This window comes from Orbicella franksi, chromosome 15 (assembly GCF_964199315.1).
Source record: "Orbicella franksi chromosome 15, jaOrbFran1.1, whole genome shotgun sequence".
In the NCBI taxonomy this organism is placed as follows: domain Eukaryota; kingdom Metazoa; phylum Cnidaria; class Anthozoa; order Scleractinia; family Merulinidae; genus Orbicella; species Orbicella franksi.
In genome coordinates, this window is record NC_138159.1 from 1195365 (window position 1) to 1219969 (window position 24605).

Genomic DNA, 24605 nt, shown 5'->3' on the forward strand with positions numbered 1-24605 from the left:
TCTTGAGGACAAACTCTTCATGTTACGCAAATGACAGTTAAGAAACGTAAATCGCATCATTGAAGAAGAATCCTACGAAGCGGGAGGGCGCAAAACTCCAGGAACTGTATTCCAATTTAGCCAATTTAGCCCACAGACAAAAATTTTTGAGTCTGTTCAAGCGGATCCACTTTGGTCGGCCCGATTTGATCGGAAACTTTATTTACAGTATATTTAAACAACGTTAAAGCTATATTTTGCAAGTTGAGGTATATGAAAGGGTGGGGGAAAATGTCATTTAGGTATTAAAAGGAATGTAAATTAAAATATTTCGAACAGACGCACAGGTGCACCGCTGTATCATCTAATTTATTAAGCTCTACATCATTAATTTAGAAAAGAGATGCAATGTTCTTAAGTAGGTATGTGAAAGAGGTACATTTTTCAATGAAAGGTACGCGAAAGGGTTTCCTTTTCATGAGTCAAAATGGAATACAAAAGGATAAGGGTTGGACTTCGGAGAGGAGCCTCCCCGTAGAAAACCTTTTCGATTATCCCCGCCTTCTCAAGTGTTTGACAATGTGGCAAAATGTGGCAGCCTTAAACCTTTTGGAAGTTGGTCAAAATACCTTTTCTCTATCAGACAAAAAAAGCAGCAACAACAAAACAAAACAAAACAAGAAATCAATAAGAAGAGCTTTTGTTGGGTAGCTCTTTGTATATTGGCCTTTGAGGTCCCTTTACCGTATTGACTAATTTTTGGTATCTTATTTTTCTCGATAAAGGAAATTTTGATTTGAAGTGACTCAAAATGCAGCGTTGGGTTATAGATAGGTAAGGTAGAGTCTGCATACGAACCAAGTAGCCCATCAGGCCGGAGCTTATCCCGGTTTCTGTAGCATGAAGCGACTAGGAGTATTTCTACTTACCCTGGATGGGATGCTAACCCATCGTAGTAAAGTGTCTTCTCCAAGAACACAACACAATGTCTCCGGCTAGGACTCGAACGCAGACCGCTCGATCCGGAGACAAAAACAGGGCACTACGCCTCCACGGCGCTGGGCTATAAGGAGATGAAATCCTTGTGAGCGAACTCTCACAGCAAAGAAGTAAATTTTACATTCCATATTCCCAGATGTTACAAATTACAATTAACAAGACTATGTGTAAATAGTTTGATCACCTTACATTTCTGAGGATAAATTAGTCAATGAACTCAAGAATCATGTGTCTTCAGTCTCTTTTTCTTCGCGCCAAGGCCCCGACGGTTAAGAAAGACGAGCGGCCCTGGGACTCAAATTGACAAATAATCTGTTCGGTCCTTCTTCACAAACTTTACACGAGGAGCTTGTAAGCCCCGCTTCTTTCTTCAAACCTTTGCCTACCGTGTCTACATTACAAGAAATGTTTCCAAAAGTGTTCGAGACACGAACTTTTGGTGGTGGAACAAACTGGAGAGAAATTCGCTCACTTATTCAAGTGTCAGGAACAGCAAGCGACCTCAAGATGTGAAGTGTTGTCTTTTCCAAACTCGGTATGTACGTGTAATGAAAACTTGTTTTATTGCTAATTTTGATTACTTGAGAAGACTTTTACATGCTTTGACACATTTGCTTAGCCATGACCTGGCCTTTGGATGGCAGCGAGGCTGGAGTTGACCTTGTTTTGATACAGACCTCATTGTTTTTGTTGTGTAAAACAAGTTGTTCTGATGCTAACTAGGTACATTTACATGACAAAAACAATGAGGTCTGTATCAAAACAAGGTCAACTCCAGTCTCGCTGCCATCCAAAGGCCAGGTCTCTTAGCAGACAACTGTAAAATGGTCCATAACTCTTGCCTGGAATGTTTCGAGGTAAGCTTACATGAAGCCCTAGACTGCGAGCAGTCTCTCTTTTGGGGTAGTTACTTTTGCTAGAAAATCCATGGGAAAGGACGCAAAACAAGTGATTGTGCAAGCGCGATGATGAGCATGACATATGAGCGGCGAGCAGCAAAGCCACAAACCGTGAGCAGTGCGGGTGTTGGAAGATGAGTGAAAAGAGAAGACTGCAATGGTTTCACATCATTTCTGATGCTACCTTGACAGGTCGTGTCAATAACACCTCTGCCCATAATACTGATGACACTCCAGTCTCTAAGTTTTTTTGTGAATCAATTATAGCTACATCCGGTAAGATGTGATGATTTGTTCAACACCACAAAAGCTTGTATTGCTCGGGGCAAAAACCTGAAATTTCGATCCGCCATCAGTATCTGAGTTTTGTCGTTGTGCAAGTGTTCTCGTAAGATTTTCCATCGAAAAGTCCCGTTAAGGTAACTAGTGAAGTCTCAGGCTAAGTGCCCGGGACAAAGGTAAACATGGTATCAGAGATAAGAAGCAACATCACTTGCAACAGTTTTCACTGGACCTAGCATCACCTGAATGCAGTAACCAACTCGTTTACGGAATCTATCCTTGCAGGGTGATGGAGTGCTTAAAACATATGTTGTAATAGAAATAAGCTAAAAGCAAACTATACATGAAGCACATGGCAAATTACAGAGGTATCATACTCTACAAAGCAGCCCATGACTTCCAAAAAAATTTCATACTTCTTGGTCAAATGGCTCAGCTTTACTTTAAAGTCCTCCTAATACCATGGTCCTTCATAAAATAAGGGTGAAGCATAAAACTAATAAAAAGGCTGAGAGGTCAAAATTCAAATGTTGTGAACTGCAGGAGTCGAACAGTGGGAGACAAACTTTACAATGGAGTTTGGCGTACGCTGCATGTTACTTATTAAGGTTACTGACAGATGTGCTTCATGACTTTGTAGACCAACCAATAGAATTACTCCGTCACCAGAGTGTCAGGCTTCAGAAATGCAGTATAAAACCATTGTAGTCTCCCTTTTGGCTCATGTTCCAATGCCCAGGCTACTTACGGTTCGTGGCTTCACATTTCAAGCTCACACGCTCACAAACGCTCTCTTCTGTTGCATTCTCCTCTGCATTCTTCCCCACGGATTTTTGAGCCTACACGAGACTGCTCGTAGTCTAACGTAGTCCCAGGGTGGGTACTCCTTAAATCATTGGGTAGGGGTTTGCCGCTTGGACACTGAAACCCTTTACCCCATACTAGACCATGATCAGCTTGATTTTGCAACCCTTTTCTAGACTTGGCACCAAAAACCCCTGCCCTAACCTAGACTAGCTATTTTTCATGCACAAACTCTATCACTGTCATAGTCCAACATAATGTAGCTACACCAATATCTTACAAAGTCACTTCCGACTTCCAATTCCTATTATACGTGTAGAACCCCCAGGAAAGGAATCCTGTTCTAGACTAAATTATTTATATATTTATACACTTACGTGGTAAATTATACCCTATTCTAGAGCAAAATTGTCTGATTTCTATATCCTACCAGGACTTGACTGCCTGAAAACCATACCCATACCCATATTGGAGGACCCTCCCCCAGCATATAGTTCACCAGCGTAGTACAGTTTGCTCGAGAAGGAAATGAAAACTGTAGATGTTTTCAGGTCATAATTTCATGATGTAAATGGCACCATGAGTAAGAGTCTATGTGGGATACAGGTGTCTGTAAGTTTAACCCTCACTATAATTGAGGGCTGAACACTGTTACATATTCTACTTGAAAAAGACTGTACACAGTACATCGCTTATTTAAGTATCTGTATTACTTATCAGGTAAAACATGAAGTACATGAACATAAAGTGACAGGCCTGGAGTACTGAAAGGCCAGTGGTAGGTGCCAGATAAGGCTATTAAAAAGGTAATTTTGTGTGTATATGTGGGATTTGGCAACTCTACATGGCAGCGACAAGTTTAATAAACCTGTACTTAAACCAGGAACACCAGAATAGCAGCATATCGCTAACCACTAACTGTTAACGTCTTCCAGCAGAAAAACTAGCTGTTATCTGTCGAAAATTATACTGAAATCCAACTGTAAACATGTACCTGCAGATGACTTAGTGCACGCGCAAAACAAGTTCGAGATATGTAGAGGTTTTACTTACTGGGGAGGTGACAGGAAAATATATAACGGGCACCTTAAAAGTTTTCAAAAAAGATCAATAACTTTAAAAAACATGTGGCTACCCCTACACTTTATGTTATGAAATGGAAGTGGCAAGCCTATTCAACATGTGATTAGTTTCTGGTTGTGAGCAAAAGGTATTTAGACTGTGTTTCAGTTGAACCAGAGGAAGGCTGTGACAGACCCTATAAGCGCCGTTGCAACAATTTTGTTATTAAAAACATACCAAAAATGGTTTTTATATTACCATTTACCATGTAGTTTGAAGATCTTTATAATAATTTGTGTTTGCTTTTCCGTCTGTAAAGGCAAATTCTAAGGAAATCTGTAAAGAAATATCCTTTCCTTCTTTTTCAGAAAAATGCTGATGTCAGCATTTTTGTTGAGATTTAAGGCTAATTATCTCAAAAAAATGCATGGTTACCCCAATTTTTCTTCAGGGATTCCCGTAGCCCTTGCAAAGATCTATTTTTTCCGCGTGGTCCTAACCTGGTGCAAAAACCTTTATATTTAGTAGGCACCGTCCTTAAAAGGGATAGCGAAGAATTGTTTGTCAATGAAAAAAGTATTTCTACAGAAGGTTATCACACTTCTTGATAGCTGCGCTGTTAGATTGAAATTTAGCCACCAAGTTGATGGTAAAATATGGTGTCTTTTTCGGTTATTTGTATTGAAAAAGTACAGCAAAATATCGGACAATTTTGATCAGGTCATATTTTAGGCAATTTTTAATGAAGGTAGTGGAAAGTATTTGTGATGGTTGGAGAGATGATTTAGAATGAAAAGATGCCCTAGAATATCGAGGAGTGCGCAACCAGCTTTCGTTGTTTAAGTAGAAATGACCCTGTTCTTTTTGCATATCCTCGTGGCATCACTCTAGAATGTTTTGATTGCGGTTCAGGTTTACATGATCTTTCAAATTCTCTCAAAGTTCTTCTCACGCTTGCATCGTGTATTGTAAAGGCGTTGACCAAGTGATGTTTATTAAATATTTTACTTTCGCGAGCAAGCTGAACGATTCAGAATGCTCTTTTAACGCTAATTGCATGCTAGGTTGAGTTTAACTCGGTTGTTAGCTGCAATTCATTTTGTCATCTAACGATTTCATAGTGCAGAAAAATAAGTTAGATAATAGAAAACAAAAAAAAAATCAGATCAGAGGATGAAGGTCTTAAACGATATTGGGTGCCTAGCCTTCCACATTTCAATTGTGGCCTTGCAGTAGTTTCTGATTTTTAGGGTTTAAAATTCAAACGTATTGTGAAAGGAATCTAAACGTTACATGAGAAGCAGTTTTTTTACGCAAACGGAGTAATCAGCGATAACCATCAATCTGCAGAATTATGTCACTGGTGAAAAGAGGAGATAAAATATTGCAAAGAGAAAAGTTACAAGCACGTGAAAACATTGAACCAATAGCAAGCGCTGGAACAAGGCGTAATCGACTGCAAGTGTGGGAAAACGTGTTATCAGTCACTGATGGTAAGCGCAGGAAAATGTGTTATCAGTCACTGATGGTAAGCGCGGGAAAATGTGTTATCAGTCACTGATGATAAAACGCGGGAAAACGTAAGAGGTAGTAAATCTAGAACGGAGCAAATCTAGTGAGCAGACGTTTGACTGGAACCACACTGTGCTTTAGAAACAAGTCATTTCTCATTTGTTTGGTGTTATTCTGTCGTGACTAAGTAATTTTTAAGTTGACGGTTAGATTGAAGTGGCTGTAATATAATGAAAAATAGTATTGCCTTTTTATACCAGAGAGGAACAAAGTTAAGAAATATATTTTATAAAAATGAAATGAGTGACACCGAAACACGAAAAGGTGACACGAAAAGGTGCTTGTTTTATTTTAGCTTCGTTGTCAATATCTTAAATACGGGATATATTTCCCTGAATATTTTGCATCTTAAGCTCTGCCCCTTACCCCTTCTCTTTTGTGTTTCGTTTTGCATTCCATTTATACAGTTCATCTTCCTTTCCTTTAGGTATTCCGTTTAGCGTTTTTTACTGTGCTCCCTTGTCTTTTCTGTTTGTTCCTTGGGTTTGCCTCACCAGGACCGTAGCCAGAGAAAAATTATGACTGAGGCAAAGTCCATGGTAAAATTCTTTTCGTTGGCATCTACCAGTGTTTTAATTTCCCCTTTCAACAGAGAAACAACAAAAACGAGAAAAAAAAATGACTGAGGTAAGTGCCTTGGTTTGCCTCATACTGACTAGTCTACGGCACTGCCTACATCGCCCTTCCGTTTAACAAGAGGTTCCCTGATCAAGGATAGTGTAAGTTACCTTGTACTGTATTCCTTAAAACCAGAGAGCTTTCACCATCTTGTCACCTGTGGAAACTGATTGTATAAGAGCTGGCTCGAAGTTCATCAAAAATACTCCGCCACGCGTAGTATTTTCAACTCTCTCCTTGGTGTTTTGAAATGTGGTCAAGCACGGTCTTTCTTGCTTGATAGTATTCCATCACGTTCAAGAATTCAACTAGCCGAGAAGTTTTACTTAGCTCTCAGCCACTAGAAACAAGTTCTGACTGGTCTTTTTGTTCAGCGTCGTTATGAAACACCAATACCTGCGACAAGAATTTACTTCAAGCAAAGCTTGCAAACACTTGCTTCGGATAAGATGGTTTTGACGTCTTGCCAAAGCATGAACTGTACTCAAAACCAATGCGTTTTATGTAGTGGTAACTTGGTCTTTTTCTTCTCCAAACGTCCTCTTCAGTTGAATCTTGATCCTCTCTTGAGCCAATCAAATCGTCTCCAAAGCGAGATCTCCTGTTGGTTAAGACTGGGGAGGAAGCTATCACGTGACACAAACACGACATTGTGATCGAGTGAGTAAAGAGATAAAAACAAAGATAGCGGAAGACATGTGCAAGAGGGAACAAACTTTTGAGTGTAATACTCTAGTAAACTAAACGGGCTTTTTTCTTGAGGCCGTTACACAAGAAAATGTAAACCTCTCGTTGAGAAATAACCGAAATGTTGAAGGTTAGCTTGCACGTGGAAATTCTTTAAGTAATTTCAACTGGACACATCAAGCACATCAAGTGAGATAACTTGGCTGAACGAACTGAAACAAAACTACAAGCCAAGATTGGATCAGATGAAGAGCAGAACAGAGGAAATGAGAAATGTCACCAGCTAAAGATAAGATAAACAGCAAATGACTGGCTGTACAGGACGATAATTGAATATTTGGCACCATAGAGCAGGTATGTTTATTAATAATTATTGTGAAATAATTAGCATTGAATAATCATTGACAAGCTCTAGGTGACAGTCTCGACTGTCAAGGTATGCATGTGTATTAAACATATAAAAACGGTCAGTGTAAAATGCAGACAGCAGACCAGGGGATAAAATTTGAGGGTTCAGAAAAATATCGAACCTCTTCCCCCATGGAGGGTTTTTTTTCCTGTTTGACCCCCACCCCCTAGAATTTTCCATTTGAAGGTGCTTCCCCCTACTACCTGGAATTTCCATAATTTTTCTACTTTAGACCCCTACTGATTGGAAATTCCATATCCTCAAATAACAAGACTCGAGTCTGTTATTTTGATCTCTTAGGCACTGTGATAAAATTTGAGGTCTAGAAAAAGTGCTAAACACTTGGATTCTGCTCATCCATCCACTAACAGTTTTTCTAGACCTCAAATGTGCATATTTATTTTCTAAGAGAACATGGAACACCATCTTCTACTTGGTTTTTGTAAATAGATAGATGCAGAAGCGGGGAGAGGACACAATCAGTGAAAGAAATTCATTACCATGAATATCTGTGAACAATGAGCAAGTTTCTTGTGCCAGTGAAAGTGCAGCTATTAAAATTGGCTTTTGTGTAGAATGGGCGTATATAGCTTTTTGGGCTGATTTTAATTTTTTCAGGATCGAGCTAATTTTTGGCAGACTGACTTGTTTTGACATGAAAAGCACTGTTGACATGAAAAGCACCGTTCCGTAATTCCAAAAATCTCAGTTTTCCAAGGGTATCTTTCGGAGATCTTAATTGTTGAACGAAAAACAAAAGAAACCTTTTGTTGTGCTAAACGATGTAGTCACCGAAGCGGGGCATTTGCCGTTAGTTTTTGGAACCGATACAAGTTTTATCATTCGTATAATTACGCTATTCTCTTACTGTTGCTTTGTTAGCGCAAGCAAATAAGGCGCTGAATGGGCTGGATTCAAGTTTGTTTTGCTTTTTGTCGATACGAGGTCGGTCTATTTCTCTACTTCTTTCAAAATTAAAAACATCTGTTTAAAAAACCTGTACTGTCGAGGCTGCTAAAAGTAACCATCTAAGTTCATGTCACGTTGAAATCCACCTTTGAAGGGTTCGTTCCAAAAGATGCCGCTTTGAAAACTGAGTTTTTATGTGTATGTTATTTCTCAAAAACGAAGCGCAAATCAACAAAAACTATTATGCAGCAATGCTTTTCATGTCAAAACAAGTAAGTCTGCCAAAAATTAGCCTGATCCTGCAAAAAATAAAAAACGGCCCAAAAAGCTATGTACGCCCTTTTTGCATGAAAGCCTTCAATTATGAACCCTTGGTCACAGGGATGGAGAGCAAATGAGCAATTTTAAATTTAAAATCACAGCAAAATTAAATCAAAGTACTTTTAATCCTTATTTTCAATGTTTTTTTAATCCGTTTTGGGGCTAGGAAATTCATAGCAATACAAAGTTTTTGAAGGCCTTTTGGTATCATTCACCATTTTTGTATTATAAACAAGGATTTTTCTTGCTTAAAATTAGTGGCAAAATTCTGCTTATGGTGATAATATTATTTTATGCACAGTGAGTCAGATGCACACTCGCACTATTCAGGGCTCCCAAAAAGTGCTGTCTGATCTTACGGGACAAGTACTTGCCCAGGGCAACCAAAATTTGAGTGCTACTTGTGCCAAGGGGAAGCTGGAATTCAATTTGTTTTTTTTCTGAGCCCAGACTGTTGAGTTAGATCACATGGAATTACTGGCCACACGTATTTAGGATATTGACCACTTCTTCCCCTAGACTCACAAAGCTCTTGTAGCCAGTAGAAATCGTGTTTGTCTTAAAATGTTTCTATTCAGGTGAAATCACTTCTCTTGCATTCATACAGATTGTTAAAGGCTCTCACTTTGCATGTAGAAGGTCTACGTCACCACTTGTTTCTGAATTAAGACTTCACTTGAGTAGTTACATGTAATGTTTTTAAACTAAACACAGTTCCCTTGAGGATATTTTCATAATTTATTGTAAATATATTGGTCAAGTGATACACTATGTGGCTAAATGTAATTAAGGCAACGTTTGACTTGAGCTTGTGCTGGTCAGCAGCCTTTCAGGGGGGCATGCTCTGTGGGGTCTCATGCAGGATTTTGCAGGACTTAAGAGTATTGCTTGCCAGCTGTGGAAGAACTTGCAGTTTGCTTTGAGTGCCATTCATGTTTGTAGCATGCTTTTTCACCCTGCCTCCCTTCCTTTTACAGCTGACAGCAAATATACATGTGTGGATAATAAGTATCTCCACTGATTCTGTCAGTATTACAGTGCCTGGTGGTTGCCGCTAGCAGTGTTGCCATGGATACCTGCATGGGCTGCTTGAGGCTCATATCTTGCTTGGCTCCACCTTTCCCAAGGCACCTTTCCCAAGCTCATGAATTGGTGGTGAGTTTAACAGTTGGTGGGTTAAGCATGTTAAGCCTGTAAGGCATGTGCTGTTTACAATTACATGTATTCCTTTGGGTTAATTAAATATTATTTACATGTAGTTTATAAAATATCTTTCATTTGTTTTCCTCCATCAGGAGAAAAGAGCTCAAGTGATAATGTTCTCTGTGACTAGATACCAAGAAACACAGAATTGGATTCAGTTAAGTATTTACCCAACTTCATCCTGTATATCACAAAACTCTACACTGCTGCAGCCTTTATGTGTAAATTATTGTGAAGTTGTCAAACCCAGAATAAATATGGCCTGGTCCTGTGACAATTTGTTTTAACTGACTGAGAAAATTTCATTCCAATTTTTCTGACAGAGACTATTTCAATAAATTATTGTTTACTATTTCAAGTTAATTAATAAATTAGGGGGCAAGGAAAATTTGATTTATCCATCAATCCAAGACAAATTTTATAAAAGAGTGTAAGGTCACACAAATATGGATATGGTCAGTTCCACCGAAAACTCTACCACAGTTTCTTGATCTGTGAAGCATAGACTGGCCCCTCATCCAAATTGCCAGTGCAAGATTTTAAGAAAACCTGTTCAGGAACTATTAGACTGTCTGCAAGCGCTAAATTGATCTTGAGCTTTGTACAGGAGATGGGTGTAAGAACTGCCCCACAAGGTCAAGGGAGCTCTTCCTGAGTTTCTTGATCTGTGAAGCATATAGACTGGTTCCACATCCAAATTGCTGGTAGTAGATAAAAAAAAGAAACTTGTTTAGGAACAATAATTGGACTGTGTTCATGGGCTGAATGGATCTTGAGCTTTGTACAGGAGATGGGTGTAAGAACTGGACCACAAGGGAGCTGGTTCCACCAAAAATCTTTTCCTGAGTTTTTTGATCTGTGAAGCATAAACTGGTCCCTCATCCAAATTGCCAGCACAAGACAAAAAAAATTGTTTAGGAACAATTGGACTGTCTTCATATGCAGAATGGATCTTGAACTTTGTACAGGAGATGGGTGTAAGAACTGGCCCACAAGGGAGCTGGTTCCACAAAAATCTCTTCCTGAGTTTCTTGATCTGTGAAGCATAGACTTGGTCCCACAAAAAAGGTGAAAAATAAGAACTTGTTTCAGAACCAGCACTGTCTTCATGACTGAATGGATCTTGAGCTTTGTACAGGAGATGGGTGTAAGAACTGGCCAACAAGGGAGCTGGTTCCACCAAAAATCTCTTCCTGAGTTTCTTGATCTGTGTAGCATTGACTGGTCCCACATTCCAAATTGCCAGCACAAAAGAAAAAAAACTTGTTTAGTAACAACTGGACTGTCTTCATACATGGAATGGATCTTGAACTTTGTACAGGAGATGGGTGTAAGAACTGGCCCACAAGGGAGCTGGTTCCACCAAAAATCTCTTTCTGAGTTTCTTGATCTGTGAAGCATAGACTGGTCCCATATCCAAATTGCCAGCACAAGATAAAAAAAAAATGTTTAGGAACAATTGGACTTTCTGCATGCGCTGAATGGATCTTGAACTTTGTACAGGAGATGGGTGTAAGAACTGGCCCACAAGGTAGCTGGTTCCACAAAAATCTCTTCCTGAGTTTCTTGATCTGTGAAGCATAGACTTGGTCCCACAAAAAAGGTGAAAAATAAGAACTTGTTTCAGAACCAGCACTGTCTTCATGACTGAATGGATCTTGAGCTTTGTACAGGAGATGGGTGTAAGAACTGGCCAACAAGGGAGCTGGTTCCACCAAAAATCTCTTCCTGAGTTTCTTGATCTGTGTAGCATTGACTGGTCCCACATTCCAAATTGCCAGCACAAAAGAAAAAAAACTTGTTTAGTAACAACTGGACTGTCTTCATACATGGAATGGATCTTGAACTTTGTACAGGAGATGGGTGTAAGAACTGGCCCACAAGGGAGCTGGTTCCACCAAAAATCTCTTTCTGAGTTTCTTGATCTGTGAAGCATAGACTGGTCCCATATCCAAATTGCCAGCACAAGATAAAAAAAAAATGTTTAGGAACAATTGGACTTTCTGCATGCGCTGAATGGATCTTGAACTTTGTACAGGAGATGGGTGTAAGAACTGGCCCACAAGGTAGCTGGTTCCACCAAAAAATCTCTTTCTGAGTTTCTTGATCTGTGAAGCATTAAGACTGGTCTTATATTCAAATTGCGAGTACAAGACAAAATTGATCTTGAACTCCACACGAGATTGGTGTAAGAACTGACCTGTATAAGAGTTGATTTCATGTTGCCTTTGTCTGGTGCCTTTGTTTCCCTGTGTGTAAAAGAAACTGATACTACAAAAGAACAGTTCAAAAATGTCTAATAGATTGTTGCCCTGATTTGAATTTCAACTTTTTGCATTATTGAAACTGATCTTGAGAAAGTTTTAGTTTTCTCTTTTCTTAAAATTTAATTAACTTACCTATTTAATATTATTTTTTTTTGACTTCAGTTTTACAACCCAGATAAAATTTGAAAATTTATGTGACTACTCAGCTCACTTAGTATATGTACTATTTTGAGTAGGATTTTGCCAAGTATTAAATCAATTTTATTCACTGCTTTGATTACTTATTATTTATTTTCTGGCAAATAAATGGCTGGTGCTGACCTGCAAACTGAGGAGAAAATTACTAATTAAATAATGATTAGAATTTACGATAATTTATTATCATTAACATTATCAATTTATTGATTAATTAATATTCTTCAAATAAAATGTTTAACCTCGACAGGATTTTAAGACCAAAGGTATTCAACCTTATGACCAAGGATGTTGAACATGACAATCTTTCATCCATTTCACCAGAATACAGGTAGTCTCATTTGGAAACTTCAGATTGTCTTGAAATAGGTCCGCTAGGCGTACATATGGAACTAGCCTTAATTACTTACCCACGTTCGGTTTGGTTATAATTCAATCAATCATTTTTTATTCCGTAATGTACATTTTACAGTTGGACTGGCCCATGGATAGCTAGCGCTAGTCTAGGCAGGCCAGTCTATCAATAGTTACAAATGTTTTTTTTGTTATTATTATTATTAATAAATAGGAAAATAGAAAGTTAGGAAAAAGTGAATAAAATAAAAAAGAAAAAGTGGGAAAAGAATGAGAAAAGAAGTGAGGGGTAATTAGAGATCCAAATTTGGGGTTACCATTCATTGAAAGTGTAATCTGTCCTGTGGATCTGCACACAGTGTTCTGTTTTGGATGCAACTCTGCAAGAAATTTTACCAGGCTCATAAAAGGCATTACAAAAAAACAAAAAATCAGTTGGGGTATCTGCAAAACGATTGGCTACAGTATTCAATCAGAATGTATTGTATACCTTGTATACCTGCATTGTATACAGCCAATCATCGAGTCAGATAACTAAAAAATACAGCTATTCGATCACAGCACACATCATACTGTATATTTCAAATGTTATATATTTTTCTTTTTGCCCAAATGCCAAGTCTATCTTGGGATGATAAATTTATGAACCCAGCTTTGAAGTACATGCACGTAAATCATGGCAAAGACAATTATATATTTGTAATTGTGTACTGAATTTAAGGCAAATTTTATTAGTGACGGTCATAGAAAAGTCAACGTGGCATTGATTATTAGTTCGCGCTTCAGAACTGTTTATTTAAAATCAGTTTATTGTAGTCAGTTAAATTGCTGTAGTGTAACACAAACAATTATAGTAGATGTGTTTACGTTAAGCGATTTGCATCTTATTTGTGTTTATTCTTCGTCTTTTACTATAAGACGACATCTAGTACGAAATTTGATAGGGAAGTGGAATAAAGGTAAAACATTTTTGTTTTTGACACTTAAATAAAGGTTCTTATCTTGTTCTTTCAGGTATCAACGGTGGCTGGTTTCAAATGTTCAAGAAGCTGACTTTCCAAAGCATCATTTACACTGTTGAAAAAGTTCCTCTCACATTTTTCGTTAACACGAGAGACAAACTCAAGTAAGTTATGTTGCTAACATTTACTGTGGATTTGATTATTTGATCAGCTATGCTGAATGTTACCTCAATCAGCGCATTTAACTAACCCAAGTTTACCGGATTTAAAATCTGTGACAAAATTCTGTAGCCAGAATCAGTTAACGGGACGAAAACAGTCACCTGCTTGCTGTTTTAATGGAAAAAAAATCTCGGTAAATAATTAAGAGAGATTTCAGACTAATTATCAATGTAGGTTTGAGTCAGAGTTCGAGATATGATGTCACATCAGGGTAGCAAGGGACCTGCTCCTGAAAGATGGGTCACTCAGCCAAAGTTGTGTTGGCTGGCAAACCCAGGGGTCTCTCCCTTATAAGCCTAACCCTATGCCAGAAACGGGTTGTTACCTGTAGGTTTTATGATCGAAACTGCACGCACATCTTAAAGAAAGTATTACTTTAAAGTACTTGCACAATGGTTGTAAGAAAATTGTTTGGTTGGTTGGCGTCTTTGCATTATCCGAAGATGCTGTAAATTGTCTTGTTACAAATCTTGTGCTGTTAGAATGATATTTTTGTTGGCGAGAAATTTTGTTAGGGAGAAATGCAGAGAGATGGGTGTGAGAACTGACCTGCAAAGGAATTGGGTTCTCCAAGTATATTTTTTCTCCGGCCCGTGTTTCTGTATCCTTAACATAGCGTGGTTTTCACATCAAAACAGTTCAAAATAGAAACTTGCCTGGTTTTGAAGTTAGACTGTCTGCATCAGCATGATACAAATTGATTGAATTGAGTTAGTGTTAGTACCAACCCGCTAAATGAAAAGGAAACACTGTTCAAATAATGTTCTTACCCTCCACAGCTTTAAAAACCAAAGTTGTTCAACTTAACAAAGATGTTAAACGTGATAATAATTGGTTTCGCTACAATACAGGTGAGCCCCCTTAGATATCTTAAATGGCTACGAATAGGTCCAATATGCGTACATGTGGTACTACGTTCATTATACTTCAACGGCGTTTGGTTTGGTTGTAACAGCGATTGGGATCCGATTTGGTCAGTGTTGGTTGAAATTGTAATTTAGTTTGACAATTTTCAAAATAACATTTCAGTGCTACTGTGTGGACCGGAGTACAATGTTCTGTTTTACAACTTCAGAACCACATGTAACATGTGTGGCTCGCGGGATTCGCGCGCGAGTGATTTTCGGCGGCGAAACCGCCATTTTATTGATTTTGTAGGAAGCGTGAACCAACCTTGAAAGCTTTTTTGAGATTTTTTATTTAACTTTACCGCTACATAATTCAAGTTGCAAAACGGCAGAGAAATTTCACTACTGAGAATAACGAAACCGGTCATTAGACCAACATTGCGACATTGGCTGAACTTTGCTGCGTATTTAGTATGAGAATATCGAATACATCGAGCTATAAAAGTTTTGGAACCATGAAGCAAGTTCGTTTGACCAGGAGAAGTCATATTGGCGTCCTTTTTCATCCGTGTAAAAAGTATCGGTTTTTTAATGGTTGAACGCAAATAACATTTTACAGTAAATTCTTTGCTCTTTTTCCTTCAATGTAAGCGATCGGATTTTGCACTGTAAAATTGATTTTTTAAAAAGTGGTACACGAGGAAGGTTTGGTCAATTAATTTCTGGTTTTTAAAAAAAGGAAAAAGTACCTCTGTACGCCTGGACCGGGAATCGAACTCGCGACTCTGTCTAATCCCGGAGCGAGAGGCGCGCACCAAACCACTGCGCCAACTCGACTTAATACAATCTTGCGCGGAAAACTTGACTACATAAGCATACGAGTGGCGCTCACTAATGGTCAGCGTGACGTACCTAAACAGCGCACACAATGTAATACTTAGGTGCTTAATTGTTTTTGTTTTGTTTTGGGGGGAAATTTTATCTCGCTAAACATACAAACGTAAAATTTATGATGCTCAGCTTTGAAGCAAATAATTATAAATTTGTCATGGTTACAGTTATCGCAGCGTTCTGAGATATTAAAATCTAATTTTAATAATCACTATTGGTCGTAAAAAAGGTTAAAGGGGAGCTGATTATTTGCGAATTGGAAAATATATGTATACATGTATATGTTTTAAAAAATAGCTTATTACGTTGTGAAAAAAAGCGTGATGTGTTTATCGCAGAACGGAAGAACGGCACAATTTGCATCTTATTTGCGTTTATTCTTGCCTTATATTTTAATTTATACGGAAAGTTAACAGTGACAGTCGGATAAGATTAACTTCGTATTATTACTTTTTGTTTCCCTTAGGCTTCAACAGCGAGCAGCTTCAAAGTTTGAGAAGGTGGCTTTCAAGGACATCATGCACGCTATCGAATGAATCCTCTGAACGCGATGGGGAAACTCGGGTAAGTGGTATTGTTTATATATTTGCTATACGTAATCTTATCTCGTTCATATCAAGGCATTCAACAAACCAAAGTTTTTTCGAGTGTGGAAGGAATGTTAGGTACAGAACTAGACAGATTTTAAACGGTTAAAACCTTTTGTTGCATATTTGGCTGTTAACTTGATTAGACGTCAACAGTACTTTTTCAAACGTGAAGATGAAAGTAAATTTCGCTACGATCGATTTTGAATCGTGCCGGTTCAGGGACAGCTACGTGCAGATTTACATGTGGAAGAAAATATTCTTTCTGAGAAATCGCGCAATGAGAGTATGGAAGTTCAAGTGAAAAAACGTGTCTCGCTATAGTTGGTTTTGATTGTGCCGGTTTTGGTACATCAAGTACAAGTGCATGTAAAATTCGGAGATATTGTTTAAGTTTAAGTCATCGAAGGTATTGTATAAGTCTAAGTAGCTTCTAACTAAGTTGTTACGATCATGTTCTTTTGGAATAATATTGTAAGTCTCTTAATTGGTGGGAAATATTTCTATGTTTTTTCAGATGCCTTTGAAATGACCAATGTGGGGAAGGGCAAAAGACAAAAGACAATCTTGCAAATGCCCGGAAAAAAATGAGTACCAGACAGGAAAATTCTCAACCTTGGAAGGAAAGCAAAAATTGCTGTGGAAAACAGCCACCTCCCCGCCAGCCACCATTAGCATATTTTTTATACTTATAGCGAGAGTTTTGAGCTCTCGTCCTTGTGGTACAACTTTGCATGCACGCATGCGCGTTTGGTATCATATTTTATAATAAAATTTTTCTAAGTCTTTTGGCGGGAAACGTTTGTAAAGTTCGCTTGCGACCTCTTTCTTTCAGATGCCTCGAAACTGACAATGACAATGAAAATGACAAGTTTTAAGAAGTGGCCAAAGAAAAATTGTCAACCTTGGAAGGAAGGCAAAAATTGATGTGGAACACCGCCACCTCCCCGCCACCACCGCTAACTAGCATTTCTTTTATACTTATAGCAAGAGTTTGGTCCACCCATCCTTGTGGTACAGTAGCCTGTAATACGCATGCGTACTAGGGAAGCGTCGCAGTTACAATAAACCTAATGTACTGTACGTCGTGACTGTAAGTAGCTGATAACTTCGTGTCGGTTTAAGTCGAAGTTCAAACTTCGGGTTTCCCGACAAGGAGGCATCAGTTACTTGTAAGTCGTGACTGTAAGTAACCCATAACTTCGTGTTGGGGAATCCGAAGTTTTTTCGGGTTACCCGACACGAAGTTATTAGTTACCTACGGTCAAGACTTACAAGTAACTGATACCTCCGTGTCGGGAAACCCGAAGTTAGAACTTCGTTTTAAATCGACACGAAGTTATTAGTTACTTACAGTCACGACGTACAGTACATTAGGTTTATTGTAGTATAAGTATAAGTATAAAAGAAATGCTAGTTAGTGGTGGTGGCGGGGAGGTGGTGGTGTTCCACATCAATTTTTGCCTTCCTTCCAAGATCGACAATTTTTTTGTCTGGTACTCGTCATTTGTACGGCATCTGCAAAAGCGTCTTGTAAGCATGGTTTTCAGTAAACTGACACAAGTTTGTAACATGATAAAGTCAATTTATTTTGTAATACTACAGCAGACAAACACCAATAAAGATTAATATTACAGTACAAATCTTTCGCGTTCAATAAACAACAGTGTACACGTACACGCAAAGTCCCTAAATCTTCGTCTTCTTACCTCCGCCATATTCTGAAGATGTTATGATCATAATAAAACCTTCATGTACGAACCCTGTGTTATTTTCCTCTAACAGCTACAACTTTCTTGAGTTACCGCGATAATCACAATGTGGAACTAGATTATGAACTAATGACCCGCGACAGAGTTATATTACTAAACCTTTGAGAAAATAAAACAATTACATACCGCCGCTGTTTTCCTTCGACAGCTACAAAGTTTACGAATACATGTAATTAATGGACTTGAAGATTTAAAAATTCTTTCAACATATAACTGCCACTAAGTCTAAATAAACTTAGAAACTTCTATTCGCGATTTGCTGCAAAAAGGAAGTACGAAAGATTGAAGGGTTTTAAGCTAGCTGCGCTGTACGTAAACAACAACAGTAACATGTAAATTATGATGATCACAGAATGACATTCGATGAAATTACCATTTGCATTGTTTTTGGAATAAACAATTTGAATGACTCTGAACTTCGCGGATATTCCAGATCGTGAACATTAACTTTTGGTGAGAAAATGCGTCATCCTTTTCATTGCCGCGGCTTACAAACCAAATAAATTCATCGGCACAGGAGCAATTTTTGTCCCTACTCGATTGGGAATAATGAAGTAAAGAAAATTGAAATTTTCTTTTTTCTTTCACAAGGGAGCCATTGAAACTTGCACCACAGAAAAAAGAAATATTCGACACTAATTTTATCCTGCGAGTTTTCACCAGGCTAAAATGAAAGCCTATTTTTTTTCTTTGAGGTAGCCAGCCGGGTTTTTCCCCTTACGGTTTTCAAGTTTCCTTCTTTTGGTAGGTAATTCGACTATAGTGTCATGACTCCACTAAAATACTGTTTGCCACAGAGTCCGATTCCAAAAACTATTTCTTAGAAGTAAGAGAGATCTAACCTGTCACCAGTACATACACTATTCGGTAGACATATAAAACCTATCGGCTAGTCACTCTCAGGCATCACCGTGGTGTATGATCAATTCATCTTGAGGTTATTAACAGTCTACCCAGGCCTCAGCTGCTCTTCGTGACTGAAAAAGCGTCCTACCTGGAATAAATAAAAACAATTTCTCAGAATTCAGTTACAGCAATATTGCCTATCACTATTTTACGAATAATTTGTCGTTTCATTACGAACAAACAATAGATGACACATAAAAGGGACTGTGTCACAGTTGAGTTTGGTCTATATTATTTCGTTTAGCCAAATACTCGCTATGAAACACTATAGATCTAAACGCTATAGATCTAACTGACAAAACCATAGCTTCATTACAAACAAATTCCTGGGCGTTATAATTAAAAGTGACAAACAAACGAGATTAAGTTTAAAAACTGTTCATGTCTAACAGTTTTTCAAAAACCCATATCGCAATCCGTTTCAATATAGGTTTTTGAAAACTTGAGAAATTTTCTTTCGAAGGCACAATTCCATAGGCCTTTAAAACAGCGTTCCTATATTGTAATGTTGCTACATCATTTCTTCACTGTTTTTTAATGTTTGTTTTTATATTTCACTCAATTTGGCGGCCATTTTTCGAATGTCAAAATTTGGCTTAGATTCGTGACACAGCTCCTTTAAGCACCATTCGGTCAACACTTCTTAATCTTAAAAATTCATTTATTACCGTAAATCCTCGAATTAGCGCCCCCCTCGAGTAAGCGCCGCCTTCGAATAAGTGTCCCTCCTATCGGCCGAAATTTAAAATAAGCGCCCCCCCCCCCCCTCGAATAAGCGCCTCCCTCCCCTCCCCCCATGTTGTGGACGAGTAATGAGACAAAGGGTGTATAGTTTTCGTCATTTAGTATTAGATTTGTACATTGTTTCAGTTTGTGAACACGTTTAGTGAACACTTAAAGTACTAACGGTGCCGCGATTTAAGCTTTAGGATCAGCTTTTTATGTCAATAAACAGCTTATGTTGGTGTTTACGCGCAGATGATATATTTAAAAAATGATCATGTCAGGCTACGATTTAGGAAAAATTAAATAAGCGCCTCCCCCCTCGAATAAGCGCCCCCGTCTTCTCCTAAATTTGAAACTAGACGCTCTCAGAACGTTTACTCGGGCTTCGTACCACAGTTTGAAATCGTACTTAACGAAAACGCGTATTGGACACAATAAAAGCAAACTAAAGAATCAGGATATTTTAGCACAAGAGTTCCGCTTAGATATTTACAATTCAATTTGCTTCGTTTAGGATCCTCCTCATCCTATCGCAAGTTGTGAGTTTAAACCATTTTGATTCAAGAATGAAGCACAGCTGTCTACGCATTGATGCAGAAGTTGTTTGCAAAGAATTTTCGAAGTCTTTTTACAACTTATGGCGATTACTTTGTACATGCTAGCAGAAATTGTACGAAGTTTGTTTACTGGTCGTGGCGATCCGAGTACATTGTGTAGCTGAACATCTTTGCCGTGTTACGATCTTAAACCCTTTTCAAGAGTCATATCTTCTTTGGAGAGCGAATAATCCCTTTCGAGAGAGCCAAAACGAATCATGATAAACTCCTTCGCGAAAACAACAGTCTTGTGACTAGGCTCAAATTGCACTGCAAATAATTTGCAGAAACTTTCAAGTTGTGTATTTTGTGGATAACTTCCAAGAATTTGCGACCCTTAACGCAGCTTATGAAGAAATATTCAAACTACATATTTTTATTGAATCAAGGCAAGAGTATTTTTTAAAAAAGGACTCTCATTTATGAGGGAAGATGCGGCATTCTATTTTGCTATTTATTTTGGTTTCATGCTCGTCTAGTTCATGTCACGCAACATGATTTTCTTTTGCAGTCAGACACAGTTTTCTAAACGAATTGGCGATTGCTAATTAAGACTGCTAAATATATTTGAACTACTAGTGAAATAACTGGCTAAACTATCGTCAATGCAGATTTTCCTTAGGACTTGGCGAGAACATAGGTTCGTCAATAATCACGCACAATTCCCCGCACAATCGAAGGTTTAATTCTCCCGCACAATGTGCCTCCAAATTCACACGTAATTTTTTTTTTCCTGCACCCTACTAGAAAGCCAACTAACTTGACGGCAAGATATTTAACTCAAGTTACCGAAAGTCTTATCTTTACAACATTGGAGATCGACATATTTTGCGCGGTGCAAGAAACAAGTCACATGTTTTTAATGAGCTACGAGTCCAAAAACGTTTTCGTATTTAGCTCGTTTTATCGCAATATGATTTGTTTTACTGCAATGTTCTAAATAATAACGGCAGTAGCCACATACCGTCATTGACTACCTATTTTTTGCCAGTGTTTTCGTAGATTGAACTCATACCGCAATCGGCTCAGTTAATTGTTATCTCACGAGAACGTTTCGAGCGTGAACTTTGCTTAACTGGCTGGCTTTCAAGCAATATAATTCGTGGACCGACCCTTTCTGAAAACGATCGACATCTTTGTAAGTTAGATGAACGTATAAGGCGCGATTCTTGCCAAAACTTTCTTCGCAAAACACCGCGTTCTGTCACGAAGAGCGAGCAATGTCGCGTTTCTCATCCCCAGTTTCCATGGTCTACGCATGCAACGCCTGGGACCATGACCCCCCTTCTGGCGACCAAAACGCTTGCATTTTTAAGACTCGGGCTTTCCTACGGAAGCCCGAGTAATAAGCGCCCCGGGCGCTAATTCGAAGATTTACGGTATTTAAAAGGAGTAATAGCTTAACATAAAAGGTAGCACACACACGAGAGCTCGTTAGACGAAGCTCAAGACACCACAGTACGACGTAATATTACTGAAACCTCTATTTTCATTGGGCGGATGTAATCGCTGTACCCGCTTCCTCTCTTATTTTAAGGCTGATTGTATACTTGTGACTTGTTAGTGATCTATTGTCTTAAGAATCATGAGTGAAGTAGCTCGTTCCGAGGGGAAGTGTGGAAGCTGTGTGCCGGAGAATGAATCACAAGCAAAGACTAACGTACTGGGCCATGCTTGCTTGTTGTGTATAATTTTGTTTAAAAATATATATATATATAGTTACTTAAGGCTGCCGCACAGTAGCCGACTTTTTGTCGCGACTAACTGCGTTGAGGCTTGGGGCAGAGTCATCCAAAATCAAGATGGCGCTTATTTCACTGACGTGACCCTCGTGACATTTCCTAATTGGTTGAGGAGCGCGCGAGCCCCGACAAATTGTCTTGGTCCACCGCACACTAGCTGACAAGGCCCGACAAGACGTTTTGAGATCTAGCACCGTCAGATATCGCCCGACAAGCCCCGATCATGTCGCAGACTTGTCTGAATTCACCGCACACTAGCCGACAAGTGAAGATTTTTTGTCGGCCGACAAAAAATCGGCTAGTGTGCGGCGACCTTTAATCTCTTATATTTTTGTCAAGCTTAAGATCCTTGATCGGCCGGAGGAACTTTTGACAGAAAGTCTCGTAGCTAATGTTGGCTTTCCTTTTCATTTTGAAGCCAGAAAAAAATGCCCATTTCATATTGACCTGGAAGGGGGGGGGGGGGGGGTAGCGGGGCGAACAAAATGTGAGTTCAACAGCAAAAGTGGCCAAATGTCGTGACTTTTCAAAGTTATCGGGGAACATAACGTGACTTCACGTCCTTAGATTTTCTTTTCTTTTTTTCTCAAAAATACCAGTAATCCAAGATGGCGGATCGAAGATGTATGATGTCATTTTGGCTAGATATGACTTGATAACTGCCACGCGATTTGAACTTAACACCACGTTCGTTTGATTTGTCTAACGTTTATAATTTTCAAGATTTGTGAATCGAATGCTTCATGAAAAGCTAGGACGAATTTTTTTTCTGATCGTACCTTTTGAATAGGCGCAAAATTTTGTTAACAAACACGCAGCAATTAAGGCAAAATTTGTCAATGATTTTAAATTCTGAGCACAATTTTTACGGTGTCCTCATACCTAAACAACATTATGAAAACTACCTTGCAGTAATAAAAGGAACCAAAACAAATCTAAACAAAACGAAATGGAAAACAAACAAACGCTATTTGATTCAGTTATGCGAAGATCATTGCCGCTCCACAGTCTAGATGAACACAGGTTCGGTTACGGCTCGGAACTTTTCTTTTTTGCCTTCTTGTTTTGTTTTTGGATGCGCCTGTTCACTGTTTTGACCGCTTAAAACTTTTAAAGAACGGGAAAAGATATAAGCAAAGCCTAAAATAATATGTTCTTGTTTAACTAATTAATTTCTCCACCTGACTTCCACGTATAAATATTCTCGTCAAAACATATTGAATAGACATTTAATTCTTTCACCAAGGTAAAATGAAATCGCAGCAAGACTAACAGTGAAGATAAGTTTTGCAAGACCACGCAGTGGTACCAATCACGTCTAGATTGTCACATGACTACAAAAAAAGGTCCCTAAGCTCTCAGTAAAATACATGTTTCACGAATTCTACAAGCCAGAAAAAGAAATGATGAAGGATGGAAAGATCTGTTAAAATACACACAGCAGATTAAAGTGCCCCTATGATCAAATTCTCGACATCCATTTTCGTACACAATAAGTCTTTCCTAATTATGTTGCCAAATTTCAATCTATTACGAACATCAGAACTCACGTTTCTTGGACCTTTACTTCCGAGAATTTGCGGCCGCAGTTAACTTTCCTTGTTCCAAGCTTTGGTTGAGAATTGGAGTAAATGACGTCATTTTCTCAAAAATACCGCACGGGTTGAAATTATAATAACGATTAGTACAGCAATTCCCATAAAGAATAACAAAAACTTTGGCTCTTATATTCGTGCAATTTTTCTACACTAATTAACAATTAGATTATGAAATCGAGATTTCTAAGAGGTGATACTTGATGAGGCCGAAGGCCGAATCAACTATCACCTCATAGAAATCGAGAGCGAATAATCTAATTGTTTTAGTAGAATCCGAACTGAAATTAACGCAAATAACGGTTTCCAATTATATTTCTCCGCATTATTGAACTTCAGGCAACAAAATCGCACGTATTTAATTGTCCTTAGTAATTTGCAGTTGTTTACGCGCGCGCACCCGGTTTTTCAATAATTTCAAGTTTTTAAAGTCAAGAAACCGTCAATTTCCTTTCTTTCAGTCGTCTCAGGAATTTAATTATCTATTTACATCTAAACTTTCTTCCAAAACTTCGGAAAAACGATAAAAAAAGTCGCATTTCGTGGACGATCGACAGCTACTGCACTACACTGATAGTATACGAGTAGCCTAGCCAATCAGATTGCAGCATTTGCATTATTATACTAGTAGAATTCTACTACTTGTTATTATAATTTTAACTCGTGTGTTATTTTTGAGTAAAATTACTCAAATTCTCGACCAAGACTTGTAACAAGGAAAATTAATGGCGGCCGTAAATTCTCGGAAATGAAGGTCCAAAAAACGCGAGTTCTAATGTTCGTAATAGTTTGAAATACGGTAACATATCTAGGAAAGACCTATTGTGTTAAAAAATGTAAAAAAAAATGGATAAGGAGAATTTGAACATAGGGGCACTTTACACAAATCCTTTGAGAAAGGATGCTCCCCCAATCCCCCCATACTCCCACCCCCCGCCCCCACCAAACGTAACTGAAACGCTCCCGAAAAAAAGTCGCTTCTTTAAAGAAAAGTTCCCCTCCACGTACTGACAATAGTCTGATTCTGTCGTTTACACTGTCGGGTCCACCGAATCTCTCATGCGCTTACGTGTATATAACATAGTCACCTTCATGTCGATAAACGATCGGAAGTGTCACGAAAGGCGACGACCAGGAACCATTTCCAATCGTACTTTTTTGAAAGCCGCAAAATTTTGTTAACTTGCAAACGCATAAT

General features: G+C 38.5%; 1 long non-coding RNA gene across 4 annotated transcripts; it reads left to right on the top strand.

Moving 5' to 3' along the window:
- Positions 1-1310: 1310 nt before the first annotated feature.
- Positions 1311-16904, top strand: LOC145469380 (uncharacterized). 4 transcript variants are annotated; one of them, XR_014042308.1, is made up of 5 exons: positions 1311-1513; positions 13575-13686; positions 14524-14595; positions 15950-16047; positions 16588-16904. It is a non-coding gene; the product is annotated as an uncharacterized LOC145469380 (long non-coding RNA). The 4 variants fall into 4 exon arrangements; XR_014042306.1 differs by lacking the exon at positions 1311-1513 and adding an exon at positions 12398-12537; XR_014042305.1 differs by lacking the exons at positions 1311-1513; positions 14524-14595 and adding an exon at positions 12387-12537.
- Positions 16905-24605: the final 7701 nt, after the last annotated feature.